Source organism: Spea bombifrons, chromosome 7 (genome assembly GCF_027358695.1).
Source record: "Spea bombifrons isolate aSpeBom1 chromosome 7, aSpeBom1.2.pri, whole genome shotgun sequence".
Taxonomy (NCBI): Eukaryota; Metazoa; Chordata; class Amphibia; order Anura; family Pelobatidae; genus Spea; species Spea bombifrons.
In genome coordinates, this window is record NC_071093.1 from 17,599,633 (window position 1) to 17,615,038 (window position 15,406).

Sequence of the window (15,406 nt, forward strand, 5' to 3'; positions counted from 1 at the left end):
ACCATCATTTAGTATGAAAAATATCTAAAAATGTGAGGAAATTTTGGAAAAAAGGATTGCAAATAGAAGAAACCCTCCAAAAATGTATTTGGGTATTTGTCCTGTTTTTCAAAATTCCTCATATACCTGATATTTTCATTTATTTTGGCACTTACAGGGTTAAATATGAATGACATAGTTATGTAGGCTGAAAAAAGACATGCGTCCATCAAGTTCAGCCTTTCCTATATCTGATAATTTGTTGCTGTTGATCCAAAAGAAGGCAAAAAAAAAAAAAAAAAAACCCCGGTTTTGCTCTTTCCAATTTTGCACTAACCAGGGAAAAAAATTCCTTCTTGACCCCAAAATGGCAGTCAGATTTCTCCTTGGATCAATAAGTTGTTTCCCCATAATTAAAGATTATATACTTGAATCATAAAATACACATTTCTTCAATCAATAAACCAAATCCTAAAGTTGAATGGAATGCTATTTGGGAAAGGTATCTTTAGAATTGAAATTATGCTCCCCCCACCCAATATGTTTCACCAATGGGCTTGAAGAAGGGTGAAAAAACACTTTACAATTATAGTCATGATTGAGCGCACAAGTTACCCCTTCGGAAAGCAAAAATCAGTAATTCTAGGGGGCACGGCCTAGCAGCTGAGCTGAATGGCTGTGTGAGAGAAGGGATTCGAGGCATAACAGAAGCGGTACCAAATGATAAGCTTCCTGACTATGCCACCATGTTATTTCAGAAATTTCTACCACAGGTCCGTATGTCTGATTTATTAATTGATCACTTCCATCGGCTCCCGAAAACAAAATCGATCGCCTCTTCCTCTCCCAGGAATGTGTTATTACGGCTTCACTTTTTTCACATTAAAGTAGCTGTATTATCCCAGGCTAGACAGCTAGGTCTGCTTCCAGACCCGTATGCCCACCTTCATTTTAATGCATATCTGTCTGCTGAAACTCTAAACCGCAGATGCTCATTTGCCCCAATAACTCTAGCACTGTGCAAAAATCATATTCAATACCGATGGGGTTATCCGACCAAATTAATAATTATTATTAATTATTATTTTCCACTTTCTTTTGAGGAACATGAAACATATAAGAAGACGACGGCATAGGATAGAAGCACCTACCGATTATTTACCACTTTCTTTTGAGGAAGCCGAACTGGCAAAACGCGTTAAGAAGGATTAATTTGGATATTGGAAGCAGAACTACTACAGACTTTCGGTGTTAAGAGCGTTCATGCACATGTTGTGCCTATACGGACTGTAAGTGCAATTTTATTCCTTACATCTGTTGTTTGCCCAAAGATACTGCACCATTGTAGTCTGCTTCTTTTTTAGATTCTTAATGAAGATTAATAAAAGGATTTTTTTCACTACAAACTGATGGGTCTGATGCATCTAGATCATTTGTGAGTGCAAACTATATCACACACCACACTGATTATTGTTTGTACATATTGCACTATTATTATATTATTTTTTTCCCTGTATGTATTTGCGCCCCAATCATCTGCATATTGGTATATCTACACCTTGAGGAAGAGTGTCTCTTTTGGGTTGCTGGAGTCGAGAGAGCACGAGAATTTGGTTATAAAATATTTTCAAATTAATAATTACCAGAAATGGTTCCCAACACACAGTGCTCACCTAGGAGGACGGATTGGACCTCCTTCAAACTACTCCTGAACCAAATTTACCTCCCAAGACCTCGACCCCTCACCCATTAATGGCCGAGTTATCAATCGCCTACCTCCTCATCTCTGATCTCAGACCCATTCACCCATGCATCTTCTCAGTCCAGATCACTTCCTAAATGAATATTGGTGTTGCTTCATTTTTTATTCATATTACATCATGCCTCACTAATCTATCATCCTGCTAGGGGAATCTACACCAACTGTTTGCTCCATTTTGCTTCTATACAAGTAATGCATTAACCGGAGGCAAGGGTACCCTTGATGTATACACATCACCAAATAAATGTATTCATTTTTTCCCCTCTTTTTTAATGTATAGCAATGTTTAGTCCTCTCTATTGACCCCCCCCCTTCTTTTTTTAGAGGTCTCCTTACTGGGCTGCTTGGACACCCACCACTATTGTTTTGCGACGCATCTCACACGCTCCAGACAGAGTTTTTTAACTACCAAAATGTATCCACTTCCATTCCACGCTTCTCCACTCACTAAGAAGAGGGGTGTCCCAATTCTCTTGCACAAAGATCTTCACTTTCATCTGCTCAAGAAATTATGCACTTGCGATGGAACCACTATCTATCGCCATAAAGCATAACCCTGACATACAAGGCTTTCGCATGCATATCACAGAGACCAAAATATGTCTCGACGCGGATGACTTCAAACAGACAATGACCGAACTTACACTCTCTTCTGGAGGCTTTCGGTCATATATCTTACTACAAGGTCAACTGGAGTAAATCACGAGCATTAAACATAGGTCACCCGACCTCAACGGGCGGTCAGGCACTGTACCTACGGGTCCCGGTAATCCTGTGCAGTCCCGCAAGGCTGCCTTCTCGCTGTTCCCTTACAGTGTCTCCTCTCTTGCTCCACCCAGGAACAAAACGGAGTCACGTGATGTGACGTCACTTCCCGTGACTCCGCCTTGTTCCTGGGCAGAGCAAGAGAAGAGATGCTGTGAGGGAGCAACTCGAGGGCAGCCTTGCGGGACTGCGCGGGGAAATCTGCAGTTTAGGTAAGGAGGTGGGCTTAATTGGCCACAAATGTGGTGGGAGCGGGTGGGAGCAGGCGGGAGTGGAACACCCACATTGCGGGAACGGGCGGGATTGGTCAAAAAATCAGCGGGAGCGGGATTTAAAAAGCAGTCCCGCGCAGGCTCTAGATCACATCTTTCAAGATGAATTCTTTACCTAAGTTATTATATATTTTCCCTACCGATAGTTGTACCAAATTCCTAATTGTACACGATCCAGTCATGCTTGAACAATGTTATTCATGGAGGTTTTCCCTGAAGCTTTTACAGTGTCCAAAACTCATCGGGGGGCTGGGAATTCCTAGCATAAAGAGCTACTATCTGGCAGCAAATTTCACCCAAACCCTCAGGCTGTTTTCTGACCGCCACCTGGTGTCCTTGGTAGACCAAGAGAACCTTTTTGCATATCCACATCTCCTCCAAGATCTATGGCTGCAACAGGATCGTAGACCAAATCTACCTTTGTTATTACCCACAACTAAACTTGCGCTCAAAATCTGGGGGAAACACCGCATCACGATGGGAATCTCTAGTGCCTTGACAAAGGACACGCCAATCACGGTGCTAAGCTATATCATTCAACAAATCCGTCCTTCTCCACCGGCCGTGTGGAATTTTCCACCAAACTGACGGGGAACGTGCGAGTGACGTCACGTCTATGGGCGTGGCGATCACTAGTGGGAAGTTCAAAAACTGAGACTCACTCATTTCCGGCGCTGTACCTGCTGCCTCTCACTAGCTAACGGTCCAAGGGTATCCACTTGGTTTCTCAACTATTTCATCAGGGCCATATCCTCCCTTTTCAGGCATCATCGCATCAACTTTCTTAACTGCAAGTCAGGGGCGTACCTAGAGTATTTGGCACCCGGGGCGGATCCTGTAAGTGGCACCCCCCCCAATGTAAAGACATCTACAAAATTATGTTGGCAAGAATATTTATTGCACCAATTTGTAAACTGTATGTCAACTGTAAACAACAAGAAATCTGAAAAAAATAAATTAATAACTTAGAAGTAAAATAAATACGTTTAAATAACATTTACTGAACATATAATAGTGCTTTCTTTAATAACCCTCCAAAAAAAACAGCGTCCACATTGCCCACATAGAACCTGACCAGCACCCAAATTACACACACATAGGACGTGCCATATTTGCCCCCAAACAGCCCAGCATGAGTCAGCATTGTTCCCAAACAGCCGAGTGTACGCCATCTTTGTCCCATAAACACGCTACCTGTGCCATCTTTGTCCCATAAACACCCTGCCTGTGCCATTTTTGTCCCATAAACACCCTGCTTATACCATCTTTGCCTTTTTGACAAATCAACTATACACCTATGATTAACACAAACACTTTTAAAGTCACTCACTAATTCACACAATAATTTATTCTTTCACACAAATTATTTACACATATTCATTGATGCATTCTCACAAATTCATTAATTCTCTCACTCATTCACACAATTCATCCACACATTAATCCATTCATTTTCGCTCTCTCATTCTGACTCTTTATTTCAATATTCTTGCTACCCTCCTTTCTCCTTATCTACCCATTCTCACCCCCTTCTGCCCTATCTAGCCCTTCTCACTCCCTTCTCCCTATCTACCCCCTATCCCCCCCCGTCTCACTCCCTTCTCCCTATCTACCCCCCCTAACTATCTACCCTCTCCCCCCTTTGAAGTTCACTTACCTTTCAGGAGTCCTGGGGTGGGGGTGCAAGGCCTCTGTCTCCCAGCTCTGCCACTGTATGGAACAGCATGGTAAGTGTGGATTGGTAAGTGTGGATTGGTAAATGTGTGAGAGTGATGGGAGTTATGATGTACTTTAGAGCATAATTATATAATGAAAAAGACATTGGAAATGGTACAGCATAACACCCATCACTCTCACACATTTACCAATCCACATTTACCAATCCACACTTACCATTCCAGATGCCACACATATCAATCCACACATACCAATCCACACATACCACATTTACCAATCCACACATACCAATCCACACATACCACATTTACCAATCCACACATACCAATCCACACATACCAATCCACACATTCCACACATACCAATCCACAGATTCCACACATACCAATCCACACATACCAATCCACACTTACCAATCCACATTTACCAATCCACACATACCACACATACCAATCCACACATACCAATCCACACTTACCAATCCACACATACCAATCCACAGATTCCACACATACCAATCCACACTTACCAATCCACACTTACCAATCCACACTTACCAATCCACACATTCCACACATACCAATCCACACATTCCACACATACCAATCCACACATTCCACACATACCAATCCACACATACCAATCCACATTTACCAATCCACAGATTTCACACTTACCAATCCACACATACCAATCCACAGATTCCACACATACCAATCCACACTTACCAATCCACAGATTCCACACATACCAATCCACACATACCAATCCACACATACCAATCCACTCTCACTGTCACTCTAACTGAATGATTTCCTACCTTTCATCTTTTCTTCTTACAGCAGTCAGCTCCTTTTCTTTCTCTTCGCTCCTCTTCTTCTGTCTTCTTCCGGGTTCAGAGGGCACGGACGGCGGTGGGCGCGGCTTCCGTGTTGTGCGCCGGGATCTGACAACAAACCCCGGGGCACAGCAGCAGTTGCCGCGCAGATCGCGAGGGAGCGGTATCGGAGGTCTTTAACAGACCTCCGGCTCCCTTGAGTGATTTTAAGCCGGTTCCACCGGCTTAAAATCACTCAAGGGAGCCGGAGGTCTGTTAAAGACCTCCGATACCACTCCCTTGCGAGCCTTCTCCTCCAGCGGTCCGTCTCTGGAGGAGTGCCGGGTGCCGGCAAGTTGGCACCCCCCTGATGAGCGGCACCCGGTGCGGACCGCCCCCCCCCCGCCCCCCGCTTGGTACGCTACTGCTGCAAGTACCTGCAAGTTCGTAGTGCTTTACGCAAGCACGTTCACCCTTCTATTTGGGCTACCTATAATAGAGCTATTCTCCAACTGTGTCACCAGGCGCCTTGAGCTACTAAAGCCATTTCCATTAGCTATTCAGCCCTTCTACACTACAATACTGATGATAAACTCCCATATATGTTGGCATGGGAAAGAGCAACAGGACATTCATATGATGTGGCCTTGTGGTTTTGTGCTCTTGGGGCCAAGTATGGGTTCTCTAAGAACACTACCTCTCATGCAATGGTATTATATTCGACAGAAGCTTGCCAACCTCTTCTCCCATGTGCTGGAGAAAATGCGGTGAAATTAGTACAGTGATCCACATATGGTAGAGCTGCCCTCAACTTTCACAATTCTGGAAAGATGTTTTCTCCCTTATCAGAGAGCTTCTCCTATCATCGCCTCCAAACTCAGTGGAGGTTACTCTCTTTGAAATGTTTCCCCAAATATCTCTTGGTATCACATCATAAACTTTTGCGTAGCCAAGCGTTGGAAGAATTGCGCACCTCAGACTATCCAAGAGGTCCTATATCCGTTGACTACCTGCATCCATGAGAAAATGGCCCACTCAGCTTCCAATACCTCACATATTTTTGCTAAGACATGGAGCCAGTGGGATGGGTTCTACACTCGCAACTTCTGCCCCGCACCATGATATTTCATTCTCCATTCTAGACGTACACCATGGTATACTAAAGCTCTCAGTACCTGCTGACCCCCCTCGCCTTCTTCTCTCTCCTGTCTCATTCTCGTGCCTCCTGTTTTCTCTCTCCCTGACTTTTTTCCTTCTCTGCACTTCTGTGCAATCTTCTGTTATATAAATTGTGTTTGACAATATATTCTCTGTAATCCTATTGATATGCACATGTGAAAACCTATGTAACACTTTGTATTTGATTGCATGTATACATGTGTATCATTTTGACCTGTACTGCAACAATGTTTAAACATATGTTATGATGGTCACTCACCCTTTGAAATCTACCCTAATAAAATATAAGTAACAAAAAATAGGATCCTTCTGTAGCACAAACCAATCTTTTTTATGAAGTCTCCAAGTTACATCTATTGGGGGTGCAAGAAAGTATGTGTCTAAGTGAATCTAAGGTTTACTAATCCCAAAAAGTGCACAGACTTGCAGTCCATCATTTTCTGTTATTTATTTAAGCAAATGTTAGTCACCTGTAATCATACTTGATATTAAAAAACATTTATCATTTATGTCTGTTCCGTTTGTATTTCAATTTCCGCAGCCCAATGAGGCTTTCAGGCACTAGTATACTAGAGCAGTGGATTGATGGAATGCTATGTGTATATCTGTTCTAATGACATTTTTACTGTGTACATAAATCAGATCCATACATACATCAGGTCTGATAAATGTTGGGATAGGTTCAATTCCAAATACCAGTGCATTCATTCTTAACACAGTAGTGTAGAGGCTTTTAATGTGAAGTTCAGAACACCAAAATATTACCTTAGTACTGTATAATCCCACAAATCATATGGCAAAAGTAGGTTTGTCTCAGAGATTTGTGCTTTTAAACTGTGCGAGTGAGCTGTAACGGAACATTAATAAATCCTAGCACTTTCATCTTACTGACACTTCATGTCTTAGTTTCTGGGAAATAATTGTGTTTCTGCATTCAGCATTGATAGAATAAAACTTGACTGTCCAAAAAATATCCAAATTCTGAAGAGTAAGGGGATCAATTACAAGAAATATACATAGATCAAAAGAGGCATTTCCAAATTGAAATGCTCTGAAATTGGACAGTGATTAAAGAAGACCTACTACAAAAAGTGTGACATGTGTGTGGAAAACACACGCATTTATGGACTATAAACAGAGTTGGCATTCAGCAGCACATTTAATAGTGTCCACATTGTGCCCCTACTTAATTATCTTGTGCATGTTTAGAAAAAATGGAGAGGAATCAATAAATCACTGCTAAATACAGTATACTATATCACACACATATATGAGCTTGCTGGATCCCCCATTCCAAATCCATGGGCATTAATATGGCACCCCCCTCTTTGCTGCTATAACAGCCTCCACTCTTGTGGAGGGCTCTGTTCAGGCTACTTCAGTTCCTTTAAACCAAACTTGTCAAACCATGTCTATATCCACCTGCTTTATGCACGATGGCACATTTATGCTGGAGGAGAAAAGTGGCTTTCTAGAATGTTTCTGTATGCTGTAGCATTAACATTACCCTTCACTGAAACTAATGAGGCTATCTCAAACCCTGAAATAGAGCTCCAGAACACCCCCCCCCAAACTTTACAGTAGGCACTATGCATTCCTGTTGGTAGCATTCTGGTGTCCACCAAACACAATTTCATCCATCAGACTGTCAGAAAGTGAAGCACGACTCATCACTGCAGTTCCCACTACTTAAGAGCCCAGTGGGGTGTGCATGATTCAAGACAACATTTGGCAGGGCCGTTGCAAGGATTTTTGCCATCTTGGGCAAAACTTTGCTTTGCTGTGCCCTTGCCCCCACCCATTTGTGCCCTGTCCTCTGGAGCAGAGTCACATGAGCACATGACTTGCCCCCGGTGAAAATGGTGGCTTTTGTCCTTCTCTTCACTGTGCTAGACCTATATCTCAAATATCTATATCTAAATAGGTATATATATCAGATAAATAGTATATGGAAAATCTAAACTGCAGGCATAAATCACAGGTTCTACACCCCAGAGGCCAGTCCTTGCACTCATAGGATTTGACTGTAGGATGACCACATCAGAGTCTCAGGTCTTCTCTTAGTCAGGGCTCCTCGCCGTCTGGCTCACGTACACCATTTATTTATTCTTTAACCTTTAGGCCCAAACCAGGAATAGTCTATGGATAGACTGCCACAATACACATATATACTTGCTCATAAACACACACGGCTGCCCATACACACACACATATACTTTAACACTTGCCCTTACACCTAACCATCTTGGTTTACACTTGCATGCACACACTTACTTGCCCCAACATAAAAACACTTTCAAAACACATTCTCTCTCCCCGTTATAACATACCCAAAAAGACATGTTCATTAACCCCTTTAGGATTGGGTTGGTTTTTTTTACCATGTTTGACTGGAGCGGTTTTTGCTATGGCAAAAATGTCCTATAAAAAATATAGCAAAGGAAAAGAATATAAATTTCAGAAACTACTGACTTGTAATTCCAAGAACGTTATCTACATGTTGGAATGCCCTTGTGGGCTCCAATATATAGGTAGGACAACACGGAAACTAAAAATTAGAGTTAATGAACATGTTAGAAACCTAAAAAACACAATCAGTGTCCAAGCTCTTTCTAGAGTTCCATAACAAAAATCCAAAGGGACTAAAATTCTGTGCTATAGAAGAGATTCAAAAACAATGAAGGGGGGGTGATACTATAAAACAAATAGGACAAAAAGAAATGAAATAGGTCTTTGATTTAGAAACAAAGGGTTTAAATGCTGAATTCGATCTTTATAACTTTCTTTAAAACCAATTATTTTTTTTCTTTGTGGCACTAATATATAAGGGGTTAAATATCTCTACAAATACATCACTAGAAAACATTAAATATTCAAAACAAATAATTTATATATACTATATGAAAATATGGGGATATAAGAAAAACCTAAATGTATCAATTTACAATCTATCATATTTTCATACAATTTGTTCCAATTAAAAATCAAAATTGATAAGAATAGTTCATATATAAGAATAAAAATATTTCTACATCTTTCAGTTAATTTTGGTAAAGAATTATCATAAGATATAAAAAAAAAAACTTCTGTAATCAAGAGTAGTGATGTCTGAAGAGATTATACACAGTAGAAATTCAAATACATCACATACACTACGAAGGATAAGATTATATGCAAAAGATCCATACATACTAATCTCAATATGCTATATTTGTTTACAATTCACCTGAATGACATATGAAAAAGAACTTCCGATTCAAGGACTTTAATAAACTAATAGACGAAAAAATGGACTGTACACGGGACCTTGCGATACTTCTACCGGCATACACTGTGACCTATGCGGAAGAGGAAGGGACCAATGCATAAACCGAAAACGCCAAGAAGATCTCAGAACGCCTGGTCAAAGCTCAACGGAGCGAAACGCGTAGCGCATGGATTTAAATTTTTTTATTAGAAATATTTAATCATTTTTATCCTGAGTACGGTCCCTTTTTTTCCTCATGGGAGGCTTGGAGCTGGTGGAGGATTTCCTGGAGACAAGGCTTGGAGATCCTGTACGGCGAGGTCCTGAAAGCTGGAGACCAACCTTTTAAAAAGGTTTATGAGGAGCTCATACTGATTATGGAATATGTGAGTGCAATATCTGGCTTATAAAGTGGATCGTGCTCCGATTATATTACACTATTGTGTGCTCTCTGTTTCTTTTTTCTCTCACTCTACGATACACCATAGCAAGAAGTTACCCAGATTTAGAATACATATACAGGTTGTGTATAAATATTTTTTATCATCAGTGGATCTATGCTAAGAGCACTCAATACTTGTTTTACAATGTCAAAATATCAGTACATATTAGGCATGAGACAAAGAGCATCTCACAAAGAGGTATAAAACGAATACATTCCACAGTGTGTACAGCAATCGAAACGCATAATACAAAGAATGTAAATGCAATCACAGTGAAGACCAGTTTCATACCATAGTACATTCAGATACAGAAATTATCACCTGGAGAGTAGTCTAGAAGTAACAATTAAATGGAACCATTACAAAAGGAAGTGGATAAGTAAGTAGAGGCCAACAACCCAGCACAGTTAAACATCTAGGACCGGAGGATCCCCAACATAATCGCACAAGATAACTCGGAAGGAGGTGGAGGTCAGAAACTCTCTCCAAGGCAGCCACTTCAAACCATTTTTCTACCCAAGTCCCTTAGAGGTCATAACAAAGTCCTCCATCTGGCATGTGAAATTAACTCTCTTGAGCCAGGCCGCAATCAGAGGGGTCTTAGCTTGCCTCCAAAACCGTGGGTTAATTGCCTTGGCTGCATTGATGAAATTAATGTATAATGACCTTCTATATGAACCCGTACTGGAGGAGGTATGATGAAGTAACATACCTTCGGGAGAAGCGTGGAATTCGGGGTCATCAACCGTTCGAATAACCATGGTCACAGCTGACCACAGAGGCTTAACTAATGGGGCATTCCCACCATAAGTGTAGATAAGACCCAATATCGGATCCGTATCTCCAACAATGGGGAGGAAATAGTGGAGTTCTGCAGGAGCCTTGTACCATGTGGTGAGCAACTTGTAAGCAGATTCTTGTATTTTCCTCGAGATGGCACCCTTATGAATGAGCAACATTATTTTCCCCCATTCGTCCGGCTCAAAGGTACATTTTAAGTCTCTTTCCTATAGCCCAAGAAAGTATGGTTTAGTAGATGTGCGTTGGGCCAGGAGCAATTTATATAAGGTGGAGAGAAGGTGAGAATGTCTAGAGGCGTCCTTACATAATAATTCAAACGGTGTATAAGATCGACTAAGGTTAGTAGCAGGGGACAGCGAGCAGAGAAAATGCTTGATTTGGTAATAGACAAAGTTTACTCTAAAAGGTATAGGAATTGTAAGCACCAGGTCAGAAATAGGGCGTACAAAGTACCCTGCATATAAATGGGAGACTCGCAAAACCTTCTCTCCCTCAGGTAACAAAGTTAATACATTATTTCTATCCATACCAGAGGGGGGAAATCAGGGCTAGAGGAGATGGAGAACATAGGACTCGGATAGCTTGTCAGGTGATAGTTAACTAAGGTACATTTGATAACCTTTAACGTGGGTATAATAGTTGGATGCTTAGGTAAAGTGGGCTGACGGTGACGATCCATCAACCAGGGTAAAGCAGCAATCCCAGAGTTAAAGAAGGAATTTTCAATTTGAAACCACTGTTTCCTAACATTAGATGTCCTTTCCACTACTCTCCTGAAATGTGATGCAATCCAGTACCCCTCGACGTCCGGGAGACCCAAGCCACCACAATCCTTAGTGCCTATCAGGTGTGAGAATGCCAATCTAGGGGAGCGATTGGACCAAACATATCCCAAGCAGCTGATTCTGCACCAGCACCTTCCAAAGTTAATCTAACAAAAAAAGAAAGCATTTTTCATCCACTTTGCAGTTTCAGTTATATGAAACAAATATATATATATATATATATATATATATATATATATATATATATATATATATATATGAAACAAAGCCTAGGGTTTTTAAATGTAAGTTGTCTTTATTTGTTTTGTTGCACTATAGCTTGTACATTATTGTTAAAGGTAAATTAATGTTCAAGTATTTTTCCTTCTGGATAAGTGAAACTAAGTGCTTTGTGTTAAATAATCCACAAATATCTTAAAAACCCATTTGTTTTTATTATGTTGATGTATTTCTTATTTTTCTGTGCTTAAGGAAATTAGTAAATGCACCAACATTAGGGGTGTCCAGGGGGATGCCTCAATGCATTCCTCTGGCCAAACAAAATGGGTTTCCCAGGCTGCTATGCAATGGTTTTACACAGAAACACTATACCTACTATACTACTATACTAAATGTTTTAGAAGCCTTCACCTATTACCCTATTTGCAGTGTGATGGGGGTTTAAAAATAAAAGATATACAATTGGGGGGCCCATTGCTCATTGGGATGATAAGCAAAAGATGTCCTATACTTGCACAGGGTTTTTTAAAAACATTATTTAAACCTGCTCAGGGAGTGGAGGGAGGTGGTATATACAGCAATATAAACCCCTAGGTTTATTACACCCCCCTGCAAATTGGGTGGTGGAAGAAAAGGGACAATCATCTAACTCCCTTGATTAATATCACATTTCTTATTTTTAATATTTATTTTTATTTGAAGTGAATGTAATTGAAGTGGGAGGGTGGTGACAAGTCATCTTGCAAACCTTTGCAGGTTAATTTATGAGCTGCCTGTCCTTTAAAGTCATACTTGTATACACTTGTATCTCCAGCAAGTGCTACTTCAAATTGGCTTAAGTGAATTTGTGAGTTGGGCTTTTGTCCAACTCATGCATGTTTGCTGCTGCAAATATATATTTTTAACCAACCCCCAAGCACTTGCAGTTTAGTATATAGACCTGTATCTGTTCACATTGCAGACATGCCCAAGGAGCAAACCACCTACAGCAGGATGGAGGTGGAATTATATTCTATTCTTGCAATTCCCTGCCTCTAATACACTCTGACACATAGGGGCAGTAGCGACTCTAGAAACAATATATAGGGGGGGCACACAAGATACCACAGTCAAACTGGGGGGCATTAATAATTTCCACCATTATATCATACCACTGTAAAAACATATATTATGTGCTATGGAATTATACTTTTGTTATTGGACAATACAATACTTGATCATTCAACATGGGAAGCCTGAAGCCACAATTTAGTATGACTAATGCTTGAAATAAATATTATAGAGTAAACAACACAATACCTTAACTTTTCCACTACATGATTTCAGGGCCTAATATTAGACCCTGCTGCCGATATATATAAATATCAGATCCTGCTGCTGATATATATTTGCCCCTGCTGCCCATATATATTAATATTAGTCCCTGCTGCCGATATATATATAAATATATATAAATATTAGACCCTGCTGCCGATAGCAGGTATAGATCAACACATTAACACACAAACCCAGCTTTGCATGTATAGATCAATTGAAATTCACTTGTGATCTCAGCACTGAAGGTATATATATATATATATATATATATATCAAATAAACAGAATCAGACATACAAATCCTGTATTTGCAAGCATACAATAATAATATATGAAACATAGCATTGCAGGTATAGATCAAATAAATACATGGAAACAGCGTTGCAGGTATTAATCAACTGAACAAGACATACAAACCCTGTGTTTGCAGGTATACATAAATAATGTATGGAAACATAGCATAGCAGATATGGATCTACAGAATAAAACACAAACCCAGCTTTACAGGATCAATTGGAATTCACATAAAAATTCACATCGGCATTAAAGGTATATTTAAAACCCCCTAAATTACAGGCATAGATCACAGGTTGCACACCCCAAAGTCAGCCCTGGCGTCCACACTGCCCACATAGAACGTGGCCAGCACCCAGATAACACACATAAGATTTGCCATCTTTGTCCCCAAATAGCCCAGCACAAGTCAACTTTGTCCCCAAACAGCCTGGCCTGTGCCATCTTTGTCCCTTATACACCCTGCCTGTGCCATTAACTCATGCTCTCCCTCATTCAGACAATTCATCCACATATTAACTCATGCTCTCCCTCATTCAGACAATTCATCCACGTATTAACTCATGCTCTCCCTCATTCAGACAACTCATCCACATATTAACTCATGCTCTCCCTCATTCAGACAACTCATCCACATATTAACTCATGCTCTCCCTCATTCAGACAACTCATCCACATATTAACTCATGCTCTCCCTCATTCAGACAACTCATCCACATATTAACTCATGCTCTCCCTCATTCAGACAACTCATCCACATATTAACTCATACTCTCCCTCATTCAGACAACTCATCCACATATTAACTCATGCTCTCCCTCATTCAGACAATTCATCCACATATTAACTCATGCTCTCCCTCATTCAGACAATGCATCTCACTCATTCACACTTTACTTCAATTCAATATTCTTACTACCCTCTTTCTCACTATGTATCCCAACTCCCTCTCTTATCACTTTCTACTCCCACTCCCTCCCTTATCACTTTCTACCCCCAATCCCTCCCTTATCACTTTATAGAAACATAGAAAGTGACGGCAGATAAGAACCAGTAGGCCCATCCAGTCTGCCCAACCTCTGAGTACTTTCCTTTAGTACTTGCCCTTATCCTATATCTAGCTTGTCCTTAAGCCTATCCCATGCTTGCTTAAATGACTTTACTGTATTAACATCTACCACTTCTGCTGGAAGGCTATTCCATGCGTCCACTACCCTTTCCGTAAAGTAATATTTTCTGATGTTACCATTAAACCTTTGCCCCTCTAGTTTATGGTTGTGTCCTCTTGATGTGGTAGTATTTCTCCTTTTAAATAAACTATTTACCTTGTTGATTCCCTTTAAGTATTTAAATGTTTCTATCATATCCCCCCTGTCACGTCTTTTTCCAGGCTATATAGGTTAAGATCCTTTAACCTGTCCTGGTAGGGTTTATGTTGTAATCCATAAACCATTTTAGTAGCCCTTCTCTGCACTTTCTCCAACATTTCTATATCCTTCTGGAGATACGGTCTCCAGTACTGTACACAATACTCCAAGTGAGGTCTCACCAGTGATCTGTAAAACGGCATGAACACTTCCCTCTTTCTACTGCTAATACCTCTTGCTATACAACCAAGCATTCTGCTAGCATTACCTGCTGCTCTACTACATTGTCTGCCTACCTTTAAATCCTCAGAAATAATTACCCCTAAATCCCTTTAATCACATGTTGAGGTTAGGACAGTATGAAATATTCTATACTCTGCCCTTGGGTTTTTATGCCCCAGGTGCATTACTTTGCATTTATCTACATTAAATGCCAATTGCCACAGCTCTGACCATTTTTCCAGTTTACCTAGATCATTTGCC